This window comes from Dipodomys ordii, unplaced genomic scaffold, assembly GCF_000151885.1.
Source record: "Dipodomys ordii isolate 6190 unplaced genomic scaffold, Dord_2.0 Scaffold158, whole genome shotgun sequence".
Lineage (NCBI taxonomy): Eukaryota > Metazoa > Chordata > Mammalia > Rodentia > Heteromyidae > Dipodomys > Dipodomys ordii.
In genome coordinates, this window is record NW_012267374.1 from 1,161,564 (window position 1) to 1,171,235 (window position 9,672).

The 9,672-nt window shown below is 40.8% G+C and overlaps 1 pseudogene; it reads right to left on the reverse strand.

Moving 5' to 3' along the window:
* Window positions 1–7,976: 7,976 nt before the first annotated feature.
* On the reverse strand, window positions 7,977–9,575 carry LOC105998209 (annotated as a pseudogene).
* Window positions 9,576–9,672: the final 97 nt, after the last annotated feature.

Consider the following 9,672-nt stretch of genomic DNA (forward strand, 5'->3'; position numbering starts at 1 on the left):
TTCTAAAAGTGTTTCTGATAGGGCTGGGGATGCAGCTCAGTGGCAGAACATTGGCTTAGTGAATGTAAGACCTCAGTTTCATCTCTAGCATTGCAAAAAAAAAATCTGTGGATAAATAAATTCAGGAAATGGAATATTCTCTATTATCCTCTTGAAGAGTCAAAATTTTCATAGGCAAAGTAAATGCACCTAGAAGACTTTGCATTAAAAATTTTTGTTTGCTTTTTAAACTAATTTTCCCAACTTAAATGAGCATGGACTTTTGGGGGAATTAGAATAATATATGTCAACATCCTGAGCAATTGGTGTTCTGTGCATCATACGTCTGTGGAAAAACCTAATTTCCATGCATTCTCATTTCATTCATTTTACCTTGTTTTATTTGAAACTATCATTACTATATTGAATGACTTTGTTTAATATTTATTTTCAAAATACTATTTGACTTGTATAACAGAGTTGCAAATTGTGCTCGACACTGTAATGTGAAAACAAATGACTCTATCTACACTGATTCTCATTTTAAAGTATGGAAAATCCCATTTTTAAAGCAGGAAAACAAATGAACCCAATGGGAAAAGGACCAATAGTTATGCTTCCTTTTCCAGGACAGCTTTAGATGCCTTTGAAGCTCCGGGGAAAGAAGTAGGCTTCTTTCCCTGATAAAATGTGTGGAGAAGGGGTCCCAGTCCCCTGGCCTGCAGGTCACTGATAATCACAAGCACAGTGTCTTACTGCTGCAAGCAAAGTTTATTGTTTTGCTGAATGTCCAGTTTGTATGTAAGGTGCAAAAAATGCACTTGTTTTTCCTTTTAGCTTTTTTCTTCCTTCCCTCCTTCCCCCCATGCCTCCCTCCCTCCCTCCCTCCCTCCCTCCCTCCCTCCCTTCCTTCCTTCCTTCCTTCCTTCTTCCTTCCTTCCTCTTTCTTTCTTACTCTTTTTTTCTTTCCTTCTTTCTTTCTTTCTTTCTTTCCTTCCTTCCTTCCTTCTTTTCTTTCTTTCTTTCTTTTCTCTCTTTTCCTTTCTTGCTCTCTCTCTCTCTCTCTCTATCGCTTGCTTGCATTTCTGCTGGCTGGAGCTTAAACTTAAGGCCAGGGTGCTGCTCCTTAGCTTTTTTGCTCAATGCTAGTGCACTATCACTTAAGCTACAGCTCCACTTCCAGCCTTTTTTGGTGGTTAGTTAGAGAGAAGAAGCATCATGGACTTTCCTGTTCAGCCTGGCTTTGAATGGCAATTGCAGCCTTCTGAGGAATTAGGACTACAGACATGAGCCACCATACCTAGCTTCTTTACATTTCGTATATAACCAATTTAATCTTTCCATAGGCAAATACATTTCTAATGTAAAATATAGCATATTCTGGGAGGCAAATATTAAATATTACAAATGTAATATGGGCTCCAATGGCTCACACCTTTATTGCTAGCTACTCAGGAGGCTGAGAGTTGAAGGTCTTGGTTCTAAGTCAGCCCAGGCAGGAAAGCCCATGATACTCTTATCTTGAATTAACTAACCTCTCCCCACCAATAAAAAGTGGGAAGTGGAGCTGTGGCTCAAGTGGTAGAGTTCTAGCTTTGAGCATAAGAAATTTAAGGACAGTGCCTAGACCTTAAGTTTAACCCCCAGGGACTGGGAAGGTGGCTTAGTGGTAGAGCGCTTGCCTTGCATGCCTGAGGCCCTGGGTTCGATTCCTCAGTACCACATAAGCAAAAAGAAAAAAGCTGGAAGTGGCGCTGTGGCTCAAGTGGTAGAGCCCTAGCCTTGAGCTGAAGAGCTGAGGGACAGTGCCCGGGCCCAGAATTCAGGCCCCACGACCGGACCCCCCCAAAAAAGTTTAACCCCAGAATCACGCAACTCCCCACCCCAACAGACACCAAAAAAACCCCTACACAATAACAAAAAAAGTGACTTCTATTATCCATGTTCTATCAGCATTTACAAAGGTCATCTCCTGGGTGGTTTTTAAAGAGTTTTCTGAAACCGCTTTCTCTTGGTTTTTCAGTTCGCTGCTTTTTCTGTTTTTCAGGCTCATCACCCTTTGTGCCTCTCTGAAATATCACCTCCTTTAAATGTCACTCTATTTTCAGGCCACTTATTCTTCTCATGCTCTACACTGAGTGTCCTTGCTTGTTTGTTTGTGTGTATTGATATTGGCCTTGAACTCAGGGCTTTGTGCTCTCCCTTAGCTTTTTCATTCAAGATGGGCACTCTACCATTAGAGCCAGACCTCTACTTCTGCTTTTTGCTGGTTAATTGGAGATGAGAGTCTCATGGACTTGTCTATGGGTGTGGCTTTAAATCATGATCTTCATATCTCAGCCTTCTAAGTAGCTTAGATTACAAGTATGAGCCACCAACAGCTGCACTCTGAATCTTAATCATACTAAGTCTTTTAATTGCTAGGCATGTACCAATTTTTTACTATAGAGTACTGTACTTACTAGCTATGATGTGGAAAATGAACTATACAATTTGTGGGTGAAGATGGGAGGGAAAAACTGATAGAAAGAGAGGAAAGGGGTGGCATTGTCTAAAAAGAAAAATGTACTAATTTTCTGACTTATGTAACTGTATCCCCTTTGTACATTACCTTTATAATAACACATTAAAAAATGTTTGGTCCCTTCTTCTCTCTCCCTCATTGTATACACTCATTTGCCTTTCTCTTTTCTGCCTCACCTGGAGCACTCCCAAGATAATGCTGCTCATATTCCTGGACCTCCCAGAATGGTGAACCAAAATAAACCTCTTTATAAGTTACTCAATCTCGGATTTTCTTTCATAGCAACAGGAAGTGGACTAAGCCACTTGTAGTAAGAAGTAGAAAGCTAATATGACCCGTCATACACTGTGATGCATAGCCAATATTTGAAGGCAATCCATCAATCAAAAGATTTTAAAATGCATTTGTTCACAAAGAGTATGAACATATGTAAAGTTATTTATGAAAATATAGTTATTTATGAAAATCTGATCCCTGACATCTGACTAAACAATAATTCAAAATTGTACATTTCCTAGCAGCATGGAGATTCCTCAAAAGACTAAAGATAGAGCTTTTCTATGACTCAGCAATCACATTTCTGGGCATCTATCCAATTGACCACAAAGCAGGCTACACTAAAGCCACCAGCAAAACCATGTTAATTGTAGCATTGTTTACCATAGCCAAGATATGGAATCAACCCAGTTGCCCCTCAGTGGACAAATGGATCAAGAATATGTGATATATATATATACATATATATATATATATGTATATATATATATACACACACACCATGGAATTCTATGCTTCCATCAGAATGGCATTACCCCATTCATAAGGAAATGGAAAGGCTTGGAAAAAATTATACTGAGTGAAGTAAGTCAGACCCAAAGAAACATACGCTGTATAATTTCTCTCATTTGTAATAATTAGAAGAAGTGGTGCTGTGGCTCAAGTGGCAGAACATTCATCTTGAGCTGAAGTGCTGAGTGACAGCATCCAGGCCCAGAGTGCAAGCCCCATGACCGACAGAAAAAAAAAAAGTGTAATAATTAGAATGTGCATATAAATCTACAAGTAAACCTAATCGATAGTAAAAGACAAATAATTACACCTGGACATGATTAATTAAATAGCACTCTAAACAGTCACACAGTGAGAACAAAGAATAGCTATGTGAGTATGATCATATAAAGTGATGCTTATTGAAATAAACTCAAAGAAATGAAAGCAGGAGTTTTTTGTTATTGTACTGTTTGCAGTTCTTTTTGTCCTTTTTCTTTTCTTCTTTCCATTTTTCCTTTTATTTGTTCTCTTTTGCCGTTTTTTAAATTTTTTTAAATAAGTTTTTTTATTGTAAAAATACTGTACAGAGGGGTTACAGTTACATGAGCAAAGTAATGAGTACATTTCCTATCGAGCATTGTTACCTCCTCCTATGTTTTTTCCCTACCATCCCTTCCCTCCCACCTGCACAACTACATTCCCCCTCCCCACCTAAAATGTAAAGTTCATTTTTCAACATAGTGTCCTGTACATCTCATTGTTACAATGGGTCAACCTGTATCCCTATTTAAAATTTTGTTTTCTTCCTTCCCCTCCCCAAATTAGACCCACATCAAATACAGTGAAAACAGGGGTTATACCATGGGATCATACAAAGCAACAAAAAAAATCATATGGTACATTATAAATACGTTAGAAACAATAGCAAGAAAGAAAAGACCACTTGTGTCCCTATCTTGGGGTTCATTTCGCTTAACATCATATTATCTGGTCATATGTACATAGCTTTTGACTTTTTCTGCTTGTCCCTGACATATACTAGTTATTGCAAATAAGGGAAACTATAATACCTATGTTTCTTTGGGCCTAGATTGCTTCACTTAATAAAATTTTTTCCAAGTCTTTCCATTTCCTAACAAATGGGACAATGTCATTCTTGCTGATGGAAGCATAGAATTCCATTATTTTCTTGATCCATTCATCCACTGAGGGGCATCTGGGTTGGTTCCATACCTTAGCTATGGCAAATAATGCTGCAATAAACATAGTTGTGCTGGTAGCTTTAGTATTGTTTTTTTTTTTTGTGATCATTTGGGTAAAGGCCCCAAAGTGGGATTGCTGGGTCATAGGGGAGCTCTATGTGGAGTCTTTTGAGGAATCTCTATACTGCTTTTCAAAGTGGTTGAACAAGTTTACATTCCTTCGATTACCTTTGGAAAATAAATGAAGTTGGTAATTAAGCTGGCTGTGATCTATGTTATTCCTTATTTCCATCTTTGCTAAAGTTAAATATTGTATATTTGATCATGGCTGGTAAACTGAGGCTAAGGTTTTGTTCCTCTGCACTGATCAACTCTCTTTAAAATAAAGGGACTAGAGTGATTCAGGATGTAGTTTTCTCCTTGCATGGGAAAATGCCAGGGAACAAAACAAAGTTGTCACAGCTGCCTCAACCAGTGGCACCAGCCTGCAAAAGCCAGTGTGAACCAGGTCTTTAGGCAGTATGTGTAGAGATTTTGCAGGTAACCAGTGGGAAGTGTGACCATGCATGCATACTGGGAGAATGCCACAGCCTAGCCCAGACCCTGGCCTTGCTCCATCACATATGACCAAAGCCTGCTGATTTGGGGTGAAAAGCACAAGACACTTCAGATCCACTAAAGCTCAGGCCTTTACATCATCCTGATTTGTTTGTGTTCCTTCCACTTGTTGATAATGTTAATTTCCACAAGTTAGACCGTAAGCAGTGTATGAGCAAAGTGATGCAATTTGATTTGTATACTATTTGTATGGACATTTTAAACTATAGGCCAAGAGGTAATGGGTGTTGCCCAGTGTTTCAAGGGAGCATTTAAATGTAAATTAAAGCATAGGTTTTTTTGTAATAGTTTCCAGCAGGCCCACAGAAAAGGACAGAGGAGTCTTACAAGTTTGTCAAATGTAACTTTGGCTTTTAATAAGTTCCAGGTAAGATCATGGTTATAAAACTAGTTCCAAAAAAAAAAAAAACTAGTTCCAATGACCATATTTGCTGCTTTTCATTGAAGTAAAGTGGCCTTCTGAAAGACTTATTGATCTGAAAACTGCTGTTCGAAGCCAGCCCCAGCAGAGAAAGATCCCTGTGAGATTGTCATGTCTAATCCATCAGCAGAGTGCTGAAAAAAATGGAATTGCTTTTGGGCTCAAAGTGGCAGAGTGCTAGCCTTGAGCTGCGGTGTGGAGGGACAGCACTCAAACCCTGAGTTCAAGTCCAGTGACCAACCATGGAAAATACCAAAGGTGCATTTATCCCATGGGAAAAAGACACTCGTGGGACCCTGGCAATGACAAGCCACTGTTTGGATGGCCAGATAGTGTCAGATCCTGGAGTTACTTGTACTTGGCCCTTCAAAAATTGATCAGAGCCAGGAGGTCATGGGAAGTTAAGTTTGTAAGCATGCCTTTCTAATGCCCATGTTTGTCTACTTCATAACTGGGCAGGAACTTTCCAGTCATCTTTGACAATGGGTAGTATAAAGCTAAGGTTGTAAAATGTGGGGATGGTTTAAATCCCAAACTCCTTGTACATGTTATTTATAGTAACCTCTGACTGGTCACTCCCAACCAGTCCACTATGCTCTCCCCTACCCAGTTGCCAAAAACCCCTTGACATTCCTTTCCTGCCCCAGTCCAGTTTTATTTCTCCTTTCCTGTAATGGGCCACAACAGAGCTTATGCTCCAAATGGAACTTTTGTGGCCTATGGCCAGGGTGTGTTCTCCTGTGTCATTCATGTTAACTGACCTTGTCACCTTGTTGACCTTTTGCCTGACCTTTCCAACATTTCTTTTAACAGGATAACAGCCCCCACAACCATAACACCACCTGGGAACAATTACAGACCATCCTGTTACTATAGGCAACTTGAGACTTCACTTACACTGCCCTGCTTTGCCAGTGCAGAACCAGACCTTAAAGACCCCATCTCCAGGGACTTTTAGAGGCCCCCAGGCCAGCAGGAAATAGCCAAAAGAGCCCATGACACCTCTTGGCTCTGATAACTATTGTCATGGAAAAGATAAGGAACTTTACCAACAAAACTGTCAAGCAAATGCTTCTTGGATGGTACCCAGCTGAGCAACAAATCAGGGACCCTTGACTGTTTTGCCCCTTTATAGCAGGAGGTAGCTTCATAAGAAACAACTTCTGCCCTTACCCCCAGCCTGGTAACCCCTATTTTTATTAAACAACAAAGCAGGGAATGTTAGTATTATCCCCACCTTTGGTCCTCAACTCCATCCAGACCTGAGCTCCTCTCTGTTCTAGAGTTCCCACCCTACAGCTGGCCACACACTCTCTCCACCCAGACCCACCTGCACATGCATTTACCTTACTTCTTCCCTCAATTCCCCCAAGACCTACTTGCGACTGGGATAGGAATGGATGCCTTGTTCTTCTCCCAGGGAGATATGGCCCCTCAAATAAACCTTATAATAATCTTTCTCCTGTACCTGCCTGCCTCTGTGTGGTCCCCTGGGATGGTCATGAAGGATTCCTACAAACTTCCTTTTCAATGTGTTGTTTACTACCAATCAACTGTTTTTGCTGAGCAACCTGGTGGGGATGAAATTAAAATGTGCAGGTAATTCCAAAATATGTTTTTATTTATTATTTTTTTAGGAGAGTACAGTTATCTTTTATTTCTATAACAGTTCTGGTTCCACGACTTTTTAACTTAGGCCAACTTATACCCAAGTTAAAGGATAGAAAAGGCAACAATTTCTAAACTGGTGGTATATTTTTCTTTACAATTTTTAATGTAGGGCCATTTTTTAAAAAGAGACAATATGAAAATGAAGGAAACAGACCCAACCTTTCACAATAAAAAATTAACATAACCTTAAAAATAATTTAGAAAAGTGTTGTAAAACATGTAGATTTGCATTCCATTAGCCAAGATTATGCCAATTCATAATTCTGAATAATCTTTTTGTAGTATGAGATTAAATTTATGCCAATTCATAATTCTGAATAATCTTTTTATAGTATGAGATGGACAAATCATTTTCAGTGTTTTATCACACACATATATGTTTATTCAACACTATCATTTGAAAACCGGCCATTTAAAGACAGCAATTTTCATTTGCTAAGTTTCATTCAACTTAGGGTTGAATATACATGAAATGTGCTTTTAATGCATAAAAATCACAATAGATAGTAGCAAAGGACTAGGGGATTCAGGAAATCTGATAATTCTCATTGTGATTGTTCTGCAATGAACATAATTCACACTTCTAGAACCTCAAGACAACCCTTTTTAAAGAACCAAAATAAACCCACCACACCTTGCAGACATTTCCTTACCCCTAAAGAATTCGATGACTCTTTTACACTTAAAACTAAAATAGTTATGGCAGCAAAGGATTTTGATGGAGTTTGTGAACTGTTTTTCAATCTCTTTTTCTTATTCCCAAAGTGCAAGACGCAGGGTTCTCAATCTTTCAGTAGTGCTTCTTCTGTAAATAATCCTTCACTTTGTTTGGCAAAGGCAGTTTCTGAATGAAGTGTATTCTGGTATACTAACATAACAAAACGACACAGGTACTGCAGAGAAGGCACCTGCATGAACCCTGATACCGGGTTGGTCAGTCTGACAGGGTGAATGGCAAATTCAGGCAACTGAGATCGTGAATAACAAAAAGCTCCATTCTCAGAGTCCGTGATTGAATGCTCAATTAGATCTACTATAGACATACGTCCTTCCATATCTGGCTGTTCATAAAAGCTAAATCTACCATTAGAGTGCTTGATTCTAGTGTGAAGTGTTTTACCATGGGAGCAAAAGCTCATGCTTAAAAGGTAATGGTCATCAGAACTATCCTTCACAAGAAAAGAGCCATCTGGCACATTTGCCAGCTTCCCTTCTGCCTCCCAGCGTGTGATGGGTCCCCAATACCACCCTTGTTTTGCAAGTTTCTTCAGCTCCTCTGTCAGGCTTGTCACAGCCATGGGACCCCTACTCTGCACAGAGTCATACACTGTGGCAGCCCCAGGAGCAGAGTTAGGATCAAAATTCAAACGCCAGCCCATACTTTCAGCCACATGGGCATCTGGGCCAGTGAGTACACTGAAGTTCCTTTGGATTTGATTATTCTGCATTGGAGGTAGCAATGGTGACAGCGGAGGGACATCATTGTGACTTGCTCTGGGGCTCTGAAACATGACTCCTGGGGTGCCAATCAGTAAGCCATTCACAGACTGATTCATGAAGATCTGTGGGCCAATGACAAGGTCCTGGTCTACCTGATTCTCTTCTTCTAGGAAAGAGCTCCCTCCCTCCTGAGGAGGAATCGCAGAGACCTCCATGGGTGAAGAACTGTCCAGACAATAGCTCCTCGATCCTTCCAAAGTACATCCTGTCGTCTAAAGGCATGGTATACTGCATGTAGTCCTGAGGCATAAGTCCAGTAACTACAGGCACGTGATCGTCCATGTGGAGACACAGGTCTCCCGTGGGGGAATCATATCTCTTGAGTGGAATACTTGGCTCTTGGCACACAGTTTTGGACTGATGGTCGTGGAGATTCTTTCACACACCGTTCTGGGCTGGGCTTGGGCTGGAAGAGTGAACCAAGGCCTTGACTCACACCTCCATTTTGATACACGTCTCCTCGGAGTTTGTGGGCTGCAGAGGCCAGGGTGTGGGGCTGTAGTGGTGCCTGCGGAGGGAGGTGGGCCTGATGGGCTCCTGGGCTCTGACATCCTTTAAGACGATGGGGGCAGAGGAGGAGGAGAAGGTGTCGTTGTCAGCAGAGCCCCGGGGGGCGTGCTGCCTTTGCCTTTAGGCTTCTGAGTCACCGAGAGCTCTGTCTCTTCAGGGTGCCCATCAGACTCTCGCTCTTGGATCTGGGTTTCCCCTCCTTCTTATCGTAGAGATCACAGCTGGCCATGTCTGTACCATAGCAGCCACCAAACAAGGAATCTTCTTTTCCAAAGTCACTGGCTAACGGTGGTGGCTGGACTACCATGAAGTCAGTTTCTTCTTTGCTTTTATTCAAATTAAAATAGTTCAGGAAGGTTTGAAGACCAATTTTCTTCATTATGACTAGCTACTGCTAATCCAAGAGGATCAGTTTCAGTTTCTCTCTGGAGTATTAGCTCCAAACATTTGGAGAGGCGGCAAAGACCACCACCACC